General features: G+C 34.0%; 1 protein-coding gene across 1 annotated transcript in view; it reads left to right on the top strand.

Moving 5' to 3' along the window:
• Positions 1 to 22,229, top strand: part of Sema2a (Semaphorin 2a) — a 512,925-nt gene that overhangs the window by 170,785 nt on the left and 319,911 nt on the right. Inside the window, exon 4 of the mRNA XM_077428031.1 lies at positions 10,938 to 10,985. The gene's annotated coding sequence lies outside the window, so the exon portion shown is untranslated. The remainder of the gene's footprint in view (positions 1 to 10,937; positions 10,986 to 22,229) is intronic.

The following is a 22,229-nucleotide window of genomic DNA, read 5'->3' as shown; positions in this document are numbered from 1 at the left end:
AAGGGCTTGTATAGTCTAAGAATGAAACCCAAATTTCGTTTTGCCTTGCTTATTATTATTACTATTAATTAATATAAAAACGGAAAGATAATTTACTATCAAGTAATACGCAAAGGTCTATCACATGATCAACTCTAACTAATTGATTAGTATTGATAAGAAAATTAAACAATAACTATAGGGGATGTACATACATAAGACTAGATAACTTAATAATTGGTTTCTAAGACATAGTTAATAGAGGAGTCGAAGTCTTTTTGTAAGTTTGGATAGGCATAAGTAATTTTGAACCGCAACTCCGTGAATCTTTTTACTATATCTATGCTTCTCTAATGAGGAAAATCACAGTGTGCTATTTTATATGGAATATCTTTCAATTGTAGCCATTCAATAGAAATATTTCCTATTTTTGGAATACGTTTGTATCTTAAATTTACGAATAGCCCATGAAAATTTTCATATTTGTGTCTACTTATATATCTATATATTGGAGTTGTGGATTTGAAATACAGTGAAAATATCAGGACTAACACTCCCCCCACATAGTGTTGTATCGGCGTGTACAAGCGCAGAACGAAATTGTATCATCGGCCTGTGCGAGGCGACTATTGTAGAGAGAAAAAGAAGTATCGTCGGAAAATAGGAAACGGAAAATGAGGGAATACGAAATGGGGTGCTGATAAGGCGCTGAAAGAGAATGTAGAGCCAATATCGCCGACACATTATCATTTCTTCGCCGAGTGCAAATACGCGGCCCAAGGCTGTGTCGGAAAACGAGAAAACAATACGAACTGCCATTTGCATAATGTATGAAGTAGGTGTTCCTCGTGGAAAAAAAATAGCATAGAGATATAATCTAAATACATACATATACCTAATTCGTATATGAAAACGTTACGTAGATGTACATATGATATGTTCAGTGAAAATTGTTTTGATTTTTGACAGAGCTGAATGAGATGTTTATGTTTCTAGAAATTCGTTCCGGGGAAAATAAAAATTACACCTGCAGGTATAAATTTATCTGGTAAAAAGAGGTAAAAATCCCGATCGCAGTATATAAATCTGCCACGCTCACGATTCAAAAGCCCTAGAGCAAAGCAAAACAAAGTGGAAATTCGTACAGCTATTTTGATAAGGGCTGCAAACTGTCATTACAAGGCTTTGTACGGTCTGAAATAAAACAAAAAAGGGTACGCCGATATATAAAACGCGTTGAATATTTTTAAATTGAAAAAGGTTTCCTCAAAAAGTTATAAAACGTTCGTACACAGCTAAATTTATGGTTTTTAAATTTTTTTGTTGTTGATTCATTATTATTCTATATCACATAAATAATTTTAGCACCACTAAGAATTTTCGCTTTCACTTCGATAATTGATATGAATTGAATATCATTATAATATTTTGAACACTCGCTTTTACAGATCGCTCCAAAGCGACAAGTGCACTTAAACAAGTACAATACAATCAATAAATACATAAGAATTTTATAGGGAAATGAGATGCAAATTTTACAGAAACCGTTTCAATGAAAATCAGAAAAATTGGCAAACTCTGATAAGAAACGATTGACCTGGAGTCACAAACCATGGTCTGGCCAGCAGCGGGACTCTAGTGGGACTCATACCCGTGACCACTCTGCTCGACTAGTGGTTAGCATAATATGCTAACCACTAGTCTACGCCACTGGCTTATATATACATATACATGTTTGTGTCCATTTGTGCTAATCTTCAGTTTACAACACCGGACTGACGAGATTTGGATGAGATTGGAGCCGTTTGAAGGATTTTTACATATCTCCTTTACGTTTCACATGGCTTTCGTGTTAGTGGTCATTTTTATCTCTTATCCGATCGTTTTCTTACTATGCCATATTGCTCATTTTGGTCATCAATATACGTTAATGTATCGTCTGCCATTACGTTGGAGATAAAATATCGTATACAACGCGTTTTAAAGACGGGGCAAGTAAATCTTCCTGACGTTTAACAAGCGTTGTCACTTGTAATGTAAACTTTTCGCCATGCCACGGCCTTATCAGATTTTAATTGTTTAAACGCCTATAATTCACTCTATATTTTATGAAATTTGCTCTATAGGCTCTCATTATCTCTCTTATATATTTAGGTCACTCATAATGTTCTGAACGTTGATAGTGATATAGCGATCGTCAGAAGATGCTGGCCGTACATTCGATTTTTGTGACTACCTACGCTGCTAACGGTACTTTTTATGCCAATTTTTATTGGCCCTTAGGAATTGCTGACAATATTATTTACAAATAAACTAAAATAATAATTGTCGAGATTCCGACCGGTACGTTTGGAAATTGAATAATAGAAGAGGGAGTAGATAAACTGATTTCATCATTAGCTCTTGTGATTCGTATTCGCATTTATTTTTGGGTCCCTGCCGCCCTTACACCTTTTATTCTCACATTTACTTGTTTTTCTTTAGTTATTTTTGTCTGACTAACTAACTAATAGATATAAAATCAGGAGAACTGATCCAAGGACCGAGACATAGCGACACAGATATGCATATAAACCAGGACATGGTCTTGATCTACCGGGATGTGTGATAGCCCTATACTAAAATGATGATCTATGAAATTCATTACATTTCAGAGTGAACAGATTTTTTCAAAAAGGCTTTATATCGACTCGAGTGGACTTATGTATCTTCAAATTTGAAAAAGTTTGAAGATCACTGTATCAATGTATTTTGTAAGTTTGTGTAAGTATTTTCTGTAAGTTTGTTGACAAAATCCTAGCTGTGAATCACTTTTTGTGCTCGCTTAATCGAATCAAATATTCAAATATCGCGAGTCGAGCACAAAAGGCATGATTAGAGCCGGCTCGAATTTATTTTAAAGGGCGCCCATATGGCGCCTCGGGCCCTCTTCCACTCTCTTTTCCTCCTGTTTTATATTTATAATATATTCTCGTGCGTATGTGTGTGTATGATATTTTTTAACGGTGCGCGACGCTGTAATGAAATCGTTTTGGCCGCCCCCGGGGAGACAGCAGACCAGACTAATACGCTCTTTCATATACGTATTATACACGTATACATATGTATGTATATATTTATATGGAGTGAAAGGGAGGTTCGGATCAAATATCAACAGCTTAAGAATCTGCACAGAGGGTATGTTATGACGTCACTGCACTTGAGAGTGTCGATATTCGTGTTTATGACACGTGTTGCCCGACAGTGGTGCAATTCTATACGTAAATTCTGTATCAAATATTCAGATTGAAATTTTTGTGCATTTTGTGTAGTATGTAGATAAGTTTTCGTTGTATTAAAACGTTGAAATAATCATACTTTTGCTTGGGATAATACTTGAGTTGTTGTTTTACAAAGATTCATTTAGCTCATCATTGTCTAATTCTTTTTAATTGTAAACGATATGAATTTAGTTTAGTTAAATATCATAAATACATATACATATATTTATTTTTATTTTTAACCATAATGCCCTTGCGCGACTTTTATGGCATTAAGTTTGTATAGGTACATATATAAATTTATAGTTTATTATTTTGAAATCATATTCAAATAGTGGTTCATATTCAAAAAGGTTTGAAATCATATTCAAAAAGGTTCCCCATCATATTCAATTTGATGAGGAACCTTTTTAGAAATGAAATCAGATAAATTGGCAAAATCTGATGGTAGGAAACGATCGACTTGGAGTCACGAATATCCAAATCTGCCGAGCAGAATGTCAGAAAAATACTCGGAATAATCAAGGTCAACCCAGGGCTTGAATCCGGGAGCCTCTCGTTGGTTAGCATTAACTCAGCCACTGCGCTATACTTCTGGCTATATTGTCAGGGTTATTGCTTAGGGATTTTATTTAATTATTACAAAGTTTTACTAGATACTTGTTCACACTACAAAATTTGTGATTTAGAAACACTCTCACTCTTCCGATCGCTTTAATATTTTACTGACATACTGGGTTTGGCTGTCATTAAAATTAATGCGATTAACCAGCTGTCATCACGTTGATCTGACAGACGATTCTGATTTAATTCTTAAGAGGGCTGTATACCCGAAACGTTAATTTTGTTGCCGTTCCTTTCTTCGATACATATATTGAGTGAATGTATGTATATATTGAGTGAATGCGACAGTATATGTCAATATATATATTGAGTGAATGCGAAAGTTGCGCTTCGACTAGATAATACGTATTTTAAATCGACAAAATCGAGGTTTCGTATTCTCCAGTTTTCTCCTCCGAAACTGGACCAATTAAAAAAAAAAATGTGCTCGTTTTTTTTTAAAAATCAACCGTTAAATAAACACACGTTGTTTGGCAGCTCCTAGCTCCTATAAAAAATAACTAATCTAAAAAATAAAACCACAGAAACATGCTTATGGTGGATATCCATAGCATATTAAAAAATAATTTCTCCAGTGCTATAATTGAGGACGGGAGAAGTGTAATACGTTTGTATGGAAAAGACGCTGGTGTCCAGCCCACTTAATGATCAAATTCTTCTAGCATCATTCCGGACGAATTGACTAATTTCAATGACAGTCAATGGCTAGAATTTGTTCATTAAGAATTCAATCGGAATCGTCTGTCAGATCGACGTGATGACAGCTGATTAATCGCATTAAGATTCGTACTACCAGCTCACAATTTCAAAAATTAGTAATTCATATACATATGTAATTTAATGATTAATTAATATCGATGCGTAATATTTCAATGGACTCTAAAATGTTTTTGAAAAAAGTTCAAATTTATTTTTTTCTCTTTTGTGTACATTTTTTTTTATATATATACATATACGAACGTTGTTTGTTTCCGTAAGTGTGTCATCAGCGTTAAATATTCATAAAACTTTTTATAGAACATAATGATAGCGAACCTGAATTACCCTATCCTCTTTTACGATGGAGTACGGCGAAACCGCCTTTCGAAAATTACTATACTTCCATATTCAGAACTATTATTACCATGCATACTCATTATCATCCATCACATTATACATACAATATTTTTCGTACATAATGTATTGTGAACACCAAAAAATATATGTATATAACTTGTTAAGTTTGATAAATGGCACTGTTGAAATGCATTCGATTTAGAAATTGCGTATTGGAAAAGTAGTGCTATTTGTTTCGAAGAGCGAGCACTCTGCGAAAAATGCAATTTATTTCTCATTTCTCATTTCCATTTCGATTTGCGCGCGAAAGGACGTATTATTACGCGGGGCGAATAACGAAAAAAAAAAAATAATAAAAAAGAGAAATTCGATAAAATAATATTAAAAGAAATGGGTGTGGTCGCGAGTGTTATTGGATTTTGTATGCAATCTTCCGTTCCAAATCACAATCAGCCAATAATGTTAGACGAGGGTGACTATTATGCCCTTTCCACCATCGTTCATGGATCGATTTTTCATTTTTCCTGTCATAATCGTAATCGTAAAATTCACATCTTATTATGTTATTTAATATGATTGGAATTTTTAAACTGAATCCAACGAATGGTATTCAAATCGATACAAATCCCTCGCAAGCGAATTGATTTTTGGCCATATTTTATATTCAATTATTTATAGAATTGAATAAACCGTATCGAAAATAAATTTTAAATAATTTTAATCTAGATAAATTGATAAATTACATATATGTAAAGATAAGGCTCAATTATTCGGCTACTCTACTAATCTATTGTGTATGATTTGACAAAGAAAATGTATTGATGCAAAAATGATGTTCAATTCAAAGAATGTTCAATTCAAAGATTTCAAAGAAATATGATAGTAAGATTAATGTTCTTGATTTTTTTTTGGATTCTCCTAGCAGATGCTTATAAGATTTATTTGATTATAAAGCCATAGTAAATTCACAATATATTTCATTCATATATTTTGATTGAATTTACGTTTCAATTAAAAAAATATTCAGCCAAATTTTCTCTACCTATGTATATTCTTTCAGTTAATGTAAGAAACTATAACTCATTTCGCAGTTCGACTAAATTTTCAAATCAGCTAACATTTGTTTACGTAATAGGCTTTTTTTGTTGCGTAATATTTTTGTTTAAGTAGTAGTGGACTAGTGTTTAGCATGTATAATTTCAAACATAGTGGTCACGGGTTTAAGTCCCACTGATTGCTGCTAGCAACACCTTGGTTTATGACTCAAGTTCGATCGTTTCATATCAGAGTTTGTTAGATTATCTTATTGTCATTGAAACGATTCCAACAAATTAGCAACCTTCACCCATTTCTCGCAATTTTCGAGCCTTCAGCATCTCGAATTTCGTTTATTCGTATAAAAATGCTGAAAATTTGTCAATAAATGTCTCGCAAATGATGAGCTTTTCCATACGAGATTAACCATAGGCAGACAGACACCTATGACGCTTTGTAAAAATTATTCTAAAAATTGAATATCGATTTTTTTAGTTGGCCAGGAAGGCGCATTGGGGTTTATCTGTTAGGTCTTCCTGGTATATACATATGTATATGTATGTAAAAATAAAATAAAATTAGCCAGCAGCGAGAACTAGTGGTTATCATAAATGCTTTCGAACATAATGGTCACGAGTTCGAGTCCCACTGATTGCTGCTGGACAGACTTTGGTTTATGCTTCCAGGTCGATCGTTTCTTATCAAAGTTTGCTAGATTATCTGATTTTTATTGAAATTGTTCCAATAAATTAGCAACCTTTACCCATTTATCGCAATTTTCGGGTTTTCAGCATTTCGAATTTCGTTGATTCTCTTCAAATTTGTCCATAAATGTCTTGCAAGTTTTTCAGAATCTCAAAATTCGGCAATTTACATACGTATACAAAAATGCTCCGAAAATATAGGTAATCAAAAAGTCTCTATTATGCCTTGTTAAAATTATTCTAAAAAATGTATATCGATATTTGTAATTGGATCATTGGAGTAATCCTTCCTGGTATATGTATGTATTACTCAAAGAGTGTCCTTCCCCGGAGTATCAACTTATTATATACTTACGATGAGACTACAGAACTTATTATATATGTAGTTACGATGAGTCTACAGAATCGAATATGCATTATAAAATTGACATACACATATTCTAGTCTATGTGGTCTGAAACGTGCCATTGCTGTATCTTAGTTCGATTCAAATGGGAAAATTTGCACCTTCGACGAGGCACGAATAGAACTCACATACATACATATGTACGTACATATTCCATATGTTACATTTTCGATCGTAAATTGGACGGTTCGGTAATTAGGCGCCCTTTGCTCTCTATCCAACTTTCCAAATGAAGCATTAGGTATTCCGCAAGGTGAAGGTATGTTGTATGGTGGGGCTCCAGTCTCATCCCCATCCCCGTTCTCGTCTTGGGGGGATAACTTCCACATTATTCTGCATTATTCCACATTATGGCGTATTTAACCGCACCCGCTTCGAAGCAAAACGCCCAAACACAATTACATATGAATTTCGTAAGGATGCGACTCAACCGTGATGCGACCGTGTAGTGTCGAAATCTACACCCTGTTTATTATTATTATGGCGTGTTGATGTCGCCGTTAAAATGTCAAATGGCGGTATTTTACCTTCTGTATGTGAATGTGATGAAAATTATATTGTGTGCATGAAGAATTTCATATCTTTTGCATATATGCTTATTGTACGTACGGGATTGAATGTGCATTTGTATGATTGTCTGGGTTTTATACTTTATTTTACGGAACTTATTGTGTTAAGCATATATAAGTGTGTTATTTATGGTACTAGATTGGTATTAAACGGGTTTGGTGCATCCGCTCTAAAATCGCCAGATAAACAAACGACAGATTAACAGAACGGCAGCTTTAAACGTAATTCTCGTTTTCTCGAATGATAGATTGCACATCAGATGACGAGTAACCTTTCGATGTGCATAGATGCAATTATTAAAATGGTAATTATTAAAATTGAGTTGGATCTTTCTGGCGAGTTTAATAAGGCAAGATTTGGAACTTATCGAATCTTGCCTTATTAAACTCGCCTGAAAGATCCAACTCAATTTTAATAATTACCATTTTAATAGTTGCATCTGTGCACATCGAAAGGTTACCCGTCATCTGATGTGCAATCTTTCATTCGAGAAGACGAGAATTGCATTTAAAGCAGCCGTCCGTAAATCTGTCGTTCAATTTGTCTGGCGATTTTAGAGCGGATGCACCGCATCCGTATTAAATACATATATATCTGCATGCAGAAATTTTCCGATTGATTATAATGGTAATATCATTACTTGTTAATGCATGTATGTCATAATCAATGATTTGGCATTGGTAATCAGCAGATATAACGGGTTTTACTCAATTATTTTCGATAATAATTAGTATTATTTATTTGTTTGTATGTTCACACTTAATTTTGTATATTTTATTGAAAGCAACGTGTTATATTATAAGAATAATTGATCAAAGCCGACTATATTATTAGGAAATTCGTTTTTAATATGCATATTTGTTTATATTTACATATAGAATTGATAGCTGTGTTTGGGTATTAAAATTTTAGTGGAACATTTATATTTATTGTTGATTTTACAGTAATATTAATGTAAAGGTGTTGAATTTTGTAAAATTGCTTATAGCCTGTAAAATTTTTTATAGCCTATAATATCGCTATTCCGTCTGTGTCTGTATGTCTGTCTGTCTGAGATGACGCTTGTAGTACTATAATAGACGTTTCGATTCGACATATGTACGTCACAGCTAAACCACTGCCAAAATGTATATGCGAATACAAAAACAAAAGAAAAAAACTTATATATATACTGATCGTTACTAATGTTTCCACTTGGCAGAAAATTTACCGCCATCTATTGAAAATTTATTTAATTTATTAATTTTTTCTTTTGGTGTTTTATATTGTTTATATATTCATAGGTAGGTAGTTTTTGCCATATTAAACAATTAATTATAAATATTAAATTAAACATATTTAAAAGGTATTTGAAAAAAATTCGACCGCGTGGGGATCAAACATATGACCGACGATACATTTATTTTAATTTTTTTAAATTTAATAACTTAGCCAACACCCATGGTATGATATGTCATCGGGTACAACAGTAGTGTTATATATGCTGAAAGACAATGTATAGATTTTTTTAAAACTTCCATTCATATATTGATTTAATTTATTTGTGTTTAAATTTTATGTATGTAAATAAAATGATTAAATATAAAAATTCTTTTAGCTGCTAGACGATAGGCACATACCATTATTGCATATGCATAATTTAAAAAATCCATTATTCATTGAATTTTTCACTTCAAATCAACCTATAAATATTCAATAAGGTTAGTGAATAGTTTATTAAAATAAAATTGCTATACAAAATAAGTATGTAAATAAGCTTTGCAATATAAAATACTATAAATATTGTAAAAAATTGACCAATTTTAAAATTGATGATTTTTTTTACATTAAATATATAAATATTGTTATATTGTAATAAGAGTTTCGAATCTAAATGTTAATCTCATCGAGTGACTATTAATCACACTGAAAAATAAATCGCGAAAATGCAGATGACGCTGCACGTATTCTCTCGACAATCCATTACGTCACTCTTGGCGCAGCAAACGTCGATTGACAAATAACTAATATAATATCATATAGGGGTTGGAGGGGTGAAAATGATCAACGCACGGCACTTTTAGGGTTGAAGGCGTCGCACTAGTATCCGTGGTGAAGTTTTCGCGTATCTCCCATTCACCCCCTCTTTATGCCATAGTTGTAAGTGCTCATCCATTTGCCATCCATAATGAGAACTGAGAGAACTCACTTTTAGAAATTTCGCTTTGAGTACAGAGAATGGGGTGGTGGGCGTGAGGGAGAGAAGGGTGCGATCTTGACACGTTTTCTACGATGTTATATAACATTTTGTTTATAAATATGAATTTTTTGCGAGGCAAACTGCGCTTTGGGAGTCTGAGCCATTGCTTTAATCCGCAATGAATCTACCATTTTTAATTAATCTGCACTCTGTGCACGGGAACGAATGAATGTTCAGGGGATTATTGGGGATACGCGGACATGAAAAAAAGCCGATAAAGGTGTCTGCTATCTATCAAAGGGTGGTTTTTTGCACGACAAAGTGATGAACTTTCTTTGAAAGAAACGCTACTGAAGCCTGTCGATGATTGCAACTCGCTAATTGGAAACATAACTATTGTTCGGATTTGTATAAAAACGGCTTGTTAGAACGCAAAATACATCTATGTATATTTCAATTGAAAATCTGTTATTATTATTTGATCTTTTATTATATAATGAATCTAAGTTACATACATATATAATATTTAAAAAAAAAATGCTTTGATCAGTCGTTCATAGAAATTGTTTGAAAGTGTCTTATGATCGTTCCAGCGTTAAGTTCAGCAGTAGGTTCATAATTCGTATTTATATACGCGTGTTTGCTGTTTAATTTCATTAATATTGTATTCTTGGGAAAAATTTATACGCAATTAAGGGTGTGTTTAATAACGGGGGTGGATTGCGAATTGCGTAATTTGTATGGAAATGCACCAGTGTTATTATAATGCGGGAAAATATATAATTATTCAATTCACGTGAAAAATCTTTGTAATTTCGGCGAACAAACAGGCTTTTCCATCTTGATTGCTTTTCTCGGCCTTTAATCTGTACTATCTCGACAATACAGTCTTTTCAAACACAGCCTCCGGATATAAATATGTATAAAGAAGAAAAGCCCGACAATGCCGGGAGGTAAAAGTTATTCGACGTGGCCTTCTATGGTCGCCGTTCTCACTAGAATGGGACGCAATGGATGAAGTAATTTAAATTGAGAGATGAAGTAGAAGTGCTTAGTGTTATGACAGTTCCTTTAAGTTTTGCCTCAAAAATATATTAGTTAAAATTTTATTTATATTGTTCCAGAATGAGGATGGAATCACAAGGAGAATAGTTAATATCTTCAGCTATAAGGTATGGAATTCACCTGATTATATATATTTTGTAATTAAATTTATTACTCATAAACTATTCCAAATCATAATTTGCTTGCGTTGTTATTTTCTTTGATCCTAAGTAAGTAGTTATTAAAATATGTATGTATATGTAAAATAGTACTTATAGTTTAATACTTTATCATATAGGACGTATCAATTAAGTTTTGTTTTAATGAGGAATTTCATATGCTGAGATTCTTACTCTCATTTTTCCAGTATCGATTTTGAACAAGTTTTTTTAGGCACTTTGGAAAATGTTTTAATGTCCAAGAACATACATTGAAAGATACTATAAATATCATTCCATTGAAATGTAGAATTGGTATTGAAAATTTGAATCGCGACTATATAGTTGCTTAAAATTTTTGACCAACCAGAACGGCTACTTACTTTTATATTATATATTACATATGTACATATATATACATATCTCTTCATTTTAATTTTTCTTAAGATATTTTTCTCGTAAACTACCAAGTGGATTAGCCAAGCTTTATAAATGTACAAAAAAACCTCCAGTCTCACAAAGTTTTGTTTTAAAATATATATTTTCAATATGGAGGATCTTGGGATAGTATTATTTGTATAAGTAGGTAAAAGAATAATTAACATCTGAGTTGTGACACTTTATACAACCGACCCACCCGAAACTGGATCAAGAATGATTCAGAGAGACAGACAGACGCGTCCCGGTTAATAAATGATTCCATTGTAAATTTCACCCTCGAGTGCTTCGCTTATTAACCGTCCCCCATCCCTCCGAACGGACAATTGTAACAGTTTCGAATCGAACCCCACCTACTTTACATCCCTTATGCTCGGCAGAAGCAACCCTTGGGTGACGTCACCGATGGGATGCGGCTGGTTCACCTTGATCCGACGCAAAGCCGCGAACACATTCGACATCATTAATATCCCTATGGGGGTGGCGGTGGGAGGGATCCTCCCCGTCCCTTGGAATTTAAAATATCGCACCCTCCCCCGCCCATTATCCGCGCTTACTCACCCCTGAAATATCCCAGAGGACCGGCAGGTACGACTGCGGGGGTGGAACCGCTACCAACCACCTTAAACCGATAATTTACGATCGCTAGCAAGTGGCGCGCGCCGCACTTACGGGCTTTTGCCAGCAGAGGATATTCATTAAAGTGACTCTTTGTTGTTCTCGGGTGGAACGGGTTTAGTGTAGGGAGGAGTTGGGATGGGTTTCGTCTGAAACTACCCTTTTCTCTCAGCGAAATCTGTAGGACCTTGGAATATTGTTGTAATTGTTCAAGGTGAGGAGGCTTTAATGAGGCAAGAGCAGTTTGTGTTTTCCCTGTTGGATATTGTTTTGTTGGTGATCTGTTGTTTTTCGTAATGTTATATGATAGCCTTTAGTTGTCAAGTAAAATTGCTATCGTATGAAACTCAAGGAAACCGAATTTGTTTACCTTAGAAAATTTTATATCTTATTGCTATTAGAATTACTCGCATAAATTATCAATGATGAAAAAATTACAACGTAACGGTTAACATTTTAATTACTAACATTTTTATTTTATTTTATTTCAATCGAACATGTACACTCGCTTTTACAGATCGCTCCAAAGCGACGAAATACAGGTACAATACTATCGATACAAACATTAATACAATACGAATTCATACAAATATCATCGACAGTGGCATCTATGGAGAATTTTTGGAGCAATTTCAATGAATATCAGAAAAATTGGCAAACTCTCATAGGTAACAATCAACCTGGAGTCAGAAATAAAGGTCTGGCCAGCAGCAACTAGTGGAAATCGAACCATGACCACTGTGATCGAAAGCATAATATGCTAACCATTAGTCCACGCTGCTGGTCCACATGAAGTTTCAGTGTGGTCAGGATTTACGGTCTTTAAGATAGACACACGTTTTCTTATTATATAAAAACAGGATTAGGGATTGATTGTGAATAAAAATCAGTAAAAATCTAAAAGTAAAATTTTTTCACAAATAAAATACTATATAATGTATATAAAATACGGCATATAGACAAAACACGGCAAATAGACGTCACCGAGAACGATAATGGAGTATTTTCAATACCAATTCTATTACGATTCACGTGTCTATTACGATTATTTTTCACCATCGTAATGGCGGATTTGATTTCGACATATATTTATGACCAAACCGAGCAAAATGGCAAAGTTTGAAAACGATTGGATAAGAATCCAAATTTCGTGAGACGAAATCAGCCGAAAAAATCGAAAGCGAAGTAAGAAGAGGCTAGTAAAAATAGTAAAATTTGATATAATAAAGTTCACAAAAGAAAGAAAATTTCTATGTCGACCTACATATGTAATCAGAGTTTATTGATGTTTGTTGTCCAATAAGTTTCCATTGTCTAATAACAGAGATGATTCAATTGACAAAAATCCTTTCAAAAACTAAATAAAATTTAATTACACTCCGTTTGTACATTTTTTAAAGCAATCAAACTGTCAATAGGTATACATAAAAATATACAAATAAGAAGAAGGAACAAATCATACGATTTTAAGAGCAATTGATAGGTTAAAGTTTTTGAGTCTATTTTTCTTCAAGCTTTAATTTTTTTAATCAAATTATGAATGAAATCAATTTGAGATAAAATTTTTCAAAGAAATTGTCCTTATATGATTTGCACATATGAAAAAAACAAATTGAAAAATAAATAAGCCTCTCAGTAGATGTAAAATGGATAAAATTAAACCATAAATATAATCTTTATAATGACTTAAATTTATCTAATATAATACAAAGGTTGTGCGAAAGAAAAAAAAAGCATTTGGAATGACAATCTAGGGGGATAATATCTTCTATCATAATCCTTTGCATATAAATTACTTTTCCATGAATATTTTAGTACGTGTTATCTATGTCTAATAGAGAAAGAGCTCTCCTTACTGTCATACAATAGGATTGAAAATAATAATAATAAACTGTGATTGATTCAATTAACGCCGCGCAAGAGTCTGCATACTCAATTATGCGACACCGATGCGAACGGCGCATTTTCAACCCTTAGCGTACCGATCCCCCTCCCCCGTCACAGTAAATTTTATTAAACGAACATAATCCCTCCGTTGTTTTCTTTTCGATCCCTCGACCGACCCACCTTGGCAAACGTGTCCACGTGCAAGAAGATGATTTGGAAACGTCCCCCAGCTGCCGGAGGGATGAGGAGGGGGGAGGGGGCGGAAAGGCAAGCACTAGACTCGGATACGAACGCTCTGGTTTAATTGCAACAGTAAAAGGGGTTTTCGGATGCCAAGGGGGTAAGAATGCACATAAAACGCAGCCAGTTTTGGACCTATGCAAATTTTACAGCGCGCGCCACTCCCCTATATCGCGCGAAAGTAATACGCGATAAGCAAGTCGTATTAATTCTGTTAAATAATACCTGGACGTGATGTATTTATGTGTGCGAAATATGCGAGCACACACTTGCGAAATTTGCATTAAATTCGTATTTATGCAGTAAGTAGAGGAAGCTAAATTGCTCGGTATATTTTGTTAATTGTTAACTGTATAATTGTTATATTTTCTTGCTTGCGATACTATTATAGTGAATTTTTTATATATTTAAATCACTTATGATAGTGTTCAATAAAAAATACTTAATATACGGTGATTTTATCACCCGAAAGTGTATCTACAACAGGTTTTAAATGCATGTATTTTGAAACTGTATCAATGGCCCATAATAATGAGATTCATATATTCAATTGGTTCTAACATAATTACATTTTAGAAATGTATTACTTATATTGCTCTAATCGTCGGTAAAATGTTTATATTGATTAATCAAACAAACATGTTTCCTAGCAATAGAGTAAATTACAATACTTATGTATGTATGTATATCAGTAAGCGACGCTTTAGCGTAGTTGAATTTTGACTAAAAATTGGCATCATTTTCCAAAACAGATCGGTTTACATTTGTTCTCGATGCATCGTTATTTTGCTTCCGTATATGTATGTATGTATGTATTAGTAGATGTATGGGAAAAACCGAAACCGTAACAAATCGAACGGCAACAGTTGTTCGGATGTCGAGGGTCTAGACCGCGCATCCCTTATAAATTTCAATCGGTCTCTGATAAATTTGCCTTGGGTTCTTTTCGACATTCGCCTCCCCAAAAGCAATTTCGACCGCATTCGAACACCTCATTATTTGCAACTAATGACTGAGAATCAATCGTCGAATTTTCAATAAGATCTGTGTAGAATATCGGAACTGAATTTTAATAAGCTCTTAAATGGCACACCGCACAGTGTGGCCGTTTGTAGATCTTCCTAGGCATTCACAATTTTAATATTTCCCAAAAAAAATGTTAAAACATCATCGTTTTATATTATTTAATACTTATACTTTGATGTCATGTTAATGAAAAAAAATTTGGTGGTGTCAAAAGTCTGTCACGCTTGATCAAATTTGTAACTCGTGCTATGCAACGAAATAAATTTGTACCGAGTGCGTTTGTGACTTCCAGATTGTGGTCTAATCAAAAAGTTTATTGTTGAATTTTTATTGAATATTACTCAAAAAGGTATGTTTTAATATATTTTATTCAAATTTTACCAAAAATATTAATTACTTTTGTATAAACGTTGATTTAAATATCGAGATTGATACTTCATGATAAGTTCATGTTTCCGACATGAAGATTTGAGCTAGAGCAGTTAAATTATTAACGAACTCATTAAAATTAAGTAAATATTAAAGATTGAAGCGATGACAGCTAGCTATCCAAACATTCCTTTATATTCTAACTCACAGGCTATACAGTTAAACAGTTACTTTTTTCACTATAATTTACTCTCATCTCATATAAACTTAATATTTTACACTTTCTTACATATGTACATATTTTTTAAAGTCACTAATATATTAAATGCAGTAATAAATTGGTGATATTTGTGACCGAACTTTTGAACTCTTTTTATTTAAAGGTAATATATGTAAATACATAATATGTACTCCCCAACCTTTTATATTTGGTCATATAAAGAAATTATTATAAGACTTCTGTAAGTTTTACATTTTTGTACTATTATCTTATTTTTTAATACTTTTTTTTATTTAACACTAATATTTTATTTCCGTTAAACGTGTATCTTTATTTTGTCAATTTCTACACTTATAAGACCTTTTTTGTATCATCATTTAAATTTTATTTTTCTGTGATTTTTTTTCCACAGAATACGAATATGGTAATTAAATATATTTCAATCGTAAAGTTTATCTATGTAAAATGTAATTTTGTGTGGAAGTAAGCCACCACTTTCGGTTAATGGATCGGTAATAAAATATCACAATATCTGAACCCTTATATAAATGAATTTAAAATAAATTTTCAGATTATTTTTGAAATAGTGAACTATTCCGTATCTATGCAGATCTTTAGGTACAAACAGCCATACTGTGCGCTGGCAACTGTATGATAAATGTACAATTGGACATACATTTATTTATTAATATATTTTTTAAATAATGCAGCAAGGACACGAATAAATAGACCTTTAGATTTACATAATCTCTAAATAGTAAAATACTTCACCGTTCGAGTCTGCGAAATCCGATGAATAAATCGTCACACTTCCAAACTGTCGCTGCTCGGAATTAAAGGCAACATTGACTCGCAACGACCGAAGAGATTCAATTTTAGCGAAACTGTCATTAGAGAAATGGCCGACGTACCCGAAAGGACGTTTATCCTTTTTCTTCCCAGGTTTTACTGCCTCTCCACCACCATCACCGTCCCTTAAGTTTTATTCACTTTTGCCGAATTGGCCGTACTTGCAGCCGTAGCGAGAACGCCACTCAGACATTGTTGCAGAGACGCTTGGCTGCAATGAATATTGAAGCAACCCGTCCCCTACCCCCTCTACCATATTCCCACCCCATCATTTAACCACCCACGAGACCCTGTTCAGAGCAAACCCTCACCTCCCTCTGAGGAGAAGGCATTTTTCCACGATTTTCATTAGATGCGGAGTTCCCGACTTCGACGAGGTAAAGAAGTAGGGGTGGGCGTTAGGGGGAGGTGCACCCCCGGGATAAACACCCAAATCACTCAAGTAAACGTGTTTCAATGCCGTATTAAACATTCAGGCGGGCATTAGCTGACGTTGATGGCGCATTTTTCTGCAACTGTTCGGGTGAAAGTGGGCGGGTGGGCGAGTGTGTTGTGCTTTAACGCTTTGCTATACATCAGGAGTGAACGGTAGGGGTTTGGGTGTGTTTGTTAGGAAGTACTGGGTACATACATAGGTGTGGGAATATTATCTGACAAGTCAGACGTATTAATTAGTTCGAAGTTCGAGATGTTGGCTCGTCATGTGCAGAATGTGTGAGCGCTTAAAATTACCAGACGTAATAGTACGTCGTACTCACTTGACAGATTGATGTTTCGGTGTTATAGGCGTTTCACTTCTTGCATGCTGATTAAATATCGGATTAAGTAATTTAAGATTGATTACTTTATCTATAGGTGTGAATAAAACATCAGTGGATTATATGTATTATGTGTTCGTGTCAAAAAATTCATATCATAAGACGTTTATGTCATTTTCCCGTCGTGATATAAAATATTATACAGTTGATTTTTTTCATCCTAGTATATTTTAAACCAATTATTTATCAAGTTTTTACTATTTTCAATAGAATTATATACATATGAATAATATTTCATTTTATTATATATTTACATAAATATACCAGGAAGGCCTAACAGGTAAACCCCAATGCGCTTTCCTGGCCAATTACAAACAATGCAGCATTTTTATTACATAAGTCGCTGAATTACGAGACACTGAAAATTCGTAATTATCGAGACATCTATTAATTTTAACTTTTACATTAATCATACTAAAATAGTTGTGACATAGTATATAAGAAGGTTTTTCGCCAATTTAATCGGGGAACCATTTCAACAATGAAATCAGAAAACTTGGCAAACTCTGATAGGAAACGATTGACCTGGAGTCACAAATACACACAAATATCCGAGTCTGACCAGCAGCATTACAGATATACTCAGAATAAATTCTTTTCAATCGAGGTCAACTCTCGGGATCAAACCCGGTGCCTCTCTAGGCAAAAAACCAAACAACTGAGCCATGCTGCTGGCATATGTTTTATAAGTTAGAAAACGCCAAGAGCTTACAGTCCGAGTCCGATATCTCAAAGAAGTATGGAACGTTGTATGCTGAGGACAGTTAGTAAACGGAATACGTGGGTGAAAAGTATGACAAGGGTAATATATTTAGTGGAGAGAGTGATAATATTGAAATGGCAATGGATGGGTCACGCAGCTAGAAGAGTGGATGAAAGACGTGCTTGAATGGTGCCCGAGAGAATGTAAAAGATTGGCCGCAAGGAAGATGGGTAGACGAAATTAGAAAAAATGTGTGAGGTGAGATAGATGAGAGGTCTTCATACACCAGTGGGTGGTAAATGGCTGTAAACAATGATGCTGATGATCATGTACTTAATTATTTTTAACTTTTATTTATTTATTCAATCAATTATGCACACTCTTATTAATTATGCAAAAACTTAATTAATTATTATTAATTATGCAAACCCATTTATTAAACACAACATCTATGATCAAACGATTGACAGCCACAGAGACTAAAATATATAAAAAAAATATGTGCAGCATTTCAGCTAATCAGCAAAAATCGAGATGCTGAATAACTTTAATTTTTGCGAAAGGGATGGGACAAGGCTGCCATTTGTTGGAACCGTTTCAATGAAATCAGATAAATTGGCAAATTCTGATTGGAAACGATTGACTTTGGAGTCACATATCCAAGGTCTGGCCAGTGGAATACAGGATAGAACATGTGACCACACAATTGAAAGCATTACATGCTAACCATTGATATATGCGGCTGGTTTATTTGCATATATTTTTTTTAATTTATTTTTACCGTGGTGTCATTACGGGATTGCCCCAAGGCGACACTTATGGCCAACTTTACATATGTGCTGTATATAATATAAATTTTAAGTTAAATTCAAATAATGGTCACAAACGTGGGTGGGTGGCCAATTTAGTAGGAACAGTTTCAACAATTAAATGTTATAAATTGGCAAACTGTTATAGGAAACGATCGACTTGGAGTCACGTATGTACATATGTATGTATGTATGTATATTCAAGGTCTGGCCAGCAAAACTGGATCAGCGCAAGAACCAATGACCCCTCAGATGTTGGTAGTATAAGTTAACCACTGAACTATGTTGCTAGTTTGTATGTGTTGATAAAAGTATAAATTTATTAATATGTCTACGTAATATACATATGTATAACAAATGGATTGCTCATTTCAGAATGTTATATTGGTAAAATTCGAAAATAAAATTTAAATGTACTTTAAATTCATCAATGAAAATGTAAGGGTAGGGGGTGGTGAAATTAAAAAAAAATCGTATATAAGAAGCAAGAATTTATAGAATATTAATGTCCTATTATGTATGCATATTAATTTCTCATTTTTCATTAGCGGCAAAAAGTATCTTGAACAACAATAATTGCAAACGCGTGTCGCACATATGTACCTTTTGTAATGCAATATGTATAATCTTCATATTCAGAAAAGGTAAATGTGTGGATCGATTTTCCAATCAAGCGCCCCTTTTTCGCATAACGACCCTCTTTCATAATTAAACTTGACAATACCCCATTGCACTAGATACATATAGCGTCTAAAAAACGAAGGGGATCCCTATCCTAACGAGAATATCATAATTGTTTTCCATTCGTGAACATATATACGAGGAACGAATTTGATACAGTATATGTACATTGTATGTTTGTATACGTAATATACATATTTCGTTGAAATGTTTATATAACAGCGTGTGTCGAAGCGATATTTGGGTTAAACGCAACGACACTGCGGGGCACAATTCAAGTTTGCACGACGAATATTGGCCGAAATTGCGCAAGTCGAGATGACAATTTCATGTCGGGGATGGAACATTTGAGAATCCGCAATCGCAGCCAAACATCCCCCTCGCAGCCTCCTCCCCCCTGTCCCGTTTCCTATACTGCCGCTTTTGCTCGACCCCGCTCCGTTGCCTCCTGATGGAACATTTCATTAACAAAGCCCGCAGCTAATCTAATGAGAAAATTTCGAGGAGATTAATTAAAACGTGGGTGGGTGGCCGGGTGGGTGGTGGTGGTTGCCAAGGACCCGGCCTCTGAGTGGCGCTTCAAATTTGACATATTAAACGCTGAATTGTTTACGTGAAATTATTATTTTTGCTGGTGCCCCAGAAAATGATTAAAATACGATATCTTCGGCACACCGTTCCAATGCTGGTTTTTCGTGTCATGAGTTACTTACGTATTTATTTATTGAATAATAAAGTTATATATATTTCTTGTGTGAAAAATACTTCGCTTTATAAGTAAATACATAAGTGCGAAGTAGCTCAAGAAAAGATAAAGTTCTGCAAAAATTAGACCGGTAGATTGTGATTGATGAGTGTTATTTATCAGGGCTAGTCTTCTCAATATGTTTTTTTGATCGTTTTGTGAAAGCTATTTTGTTTTTACAGCTTTTCAAATACTTTGAAACTTTGGTATTGATTTCTATGATTAATGTTTTTCAATTTTTGTCTTATTGAAAAGTCTTTTTATATATAATTGATTTGAACTATTTTCTTAGGGAATGATCAATTGAAACTTTTCATATTTTTGTTAGCTAAGCAATTATTTTGATACAAAATTAAACACTTGTAATGAAAGTATACATATACATAGCCATTGTGCATTGGTGGAGCTATTGCATACCAATAAAGAGGTTGTGGGTTCAAGTCCCGGCCAAATACTCTGCTGGCAAGACAGTTGTGGTTAATAAAACACAAATTGACCTTGTCTTTTTCTAGCTTAATTTTCGTGACGGATCTAATAAATCGGTATCCTCCCCCTCAGTTTCTCGAGTAAAATATGAGTTATTAGAATCTTGATTTCGTTGAATCTTATAAATGCTACCTACATACATAGTGTATCAAAAGTTTTCATGACTGCCCATAGATGTCTATATTATATTCTACAATGTAATTTTATGTTTGAAGACGTTTTAGTTCGACACATATATATCGTATATGTCGCCTAGGGGTAATTCCTGTGTTGGCACATATGATGTACATATACATTAATATGATTAAATAAAAATATTAATATCTGGAACTAACGAGAAAATTTAGCAAATCTTGAATTGTTATCAAGAATTTCGGATATATCAATCTAATTCGTACATTTTACCCAAAAGCTGCACACATTTAAAAATGGATATCATCAAGATTACTATCAAAAGAACCACCTGCTTTTAATCGAATGTGGTGGTTTTAAATTAATTGACAATCATATTTTTTCAATCAGTTATTAATAAATTACATCCAGGTGTTTGCTTTATATCATATTATATGCATACATATATAAAAATATTGATGTATATTGATCATTAGATCTTAGGGGTAATTAAGATGCCAAAGTAAGGCTATTTTTATTTGTACGAGTAGGTACATGGCTAACGGCTCAACTTTCCCAGTGGCGCTCGTTTCCAGGCTAATTGTCTTGAATTAAAGGTGGACAATTTTTCGTCGGTTTCTTGTGGTTTCGTCGCCTTGCTCTGATAATTTCACTCGAGAAAAGAAACACGGAGGGAAAAAGAGAGTTGCTTCGGGTACTTTGGTCCCTTTGAATATTCATTAATCCGCTCTTCTCATCCCGTCGGCTGACCAAAATTATATACTTCACATATACATACACCTCGGTATATATATTAAGTATACCCTTGCTTACCTTTTCTCGGGAGACACACTTTGTCCTGGAGTGATACTCCAGGGTCTCCCCGGTCTACCTCTCACTCTTAATTAGTACTTTGGCGAAATTAAGATTGTCGTTTAGTCTTGACAGTGACAGGGTTTGCTTAAACAGTCTCCCCTCTGTGTAATGGTACAAGGTAGATGGGATTGTGTGTATGTGTTTGTGTGTGAGTACCTTTCAAGAGAGCGTATCGGTGATTTTAGCGGCATTGTAGTTCAGTGGATGAATATTTTTTAATTATCTGCCTTTTGACGATGGAATATCTGAGAAAAAGTGTCTCTGAAGATGATGATCTTTTTTTATATGATGGGAATTCCGGCTTCCTGTACATAGACGATCTATAGATTATATCAGTG

This window comes from Arctopsyche grandis, chromosome 3, assembly GCF_051622035.1.
Source record: "Arctopsyche grandis isolate Sample6627 chromosome 3, ASM5162203v2, whole genome shotgun sequence".
Classification (NCBI taxonomy): Eukaryota; Metazoa; Arthropoda; class Insecta; order Trichoptera; family Hydropsychidae; genus Arctopsyche; species Arctopsyche grandis.
Note: the sequence above shows the minus strand (reverse complement) of the source record. Positions and strands in the feature narration are given on the sequence as shown.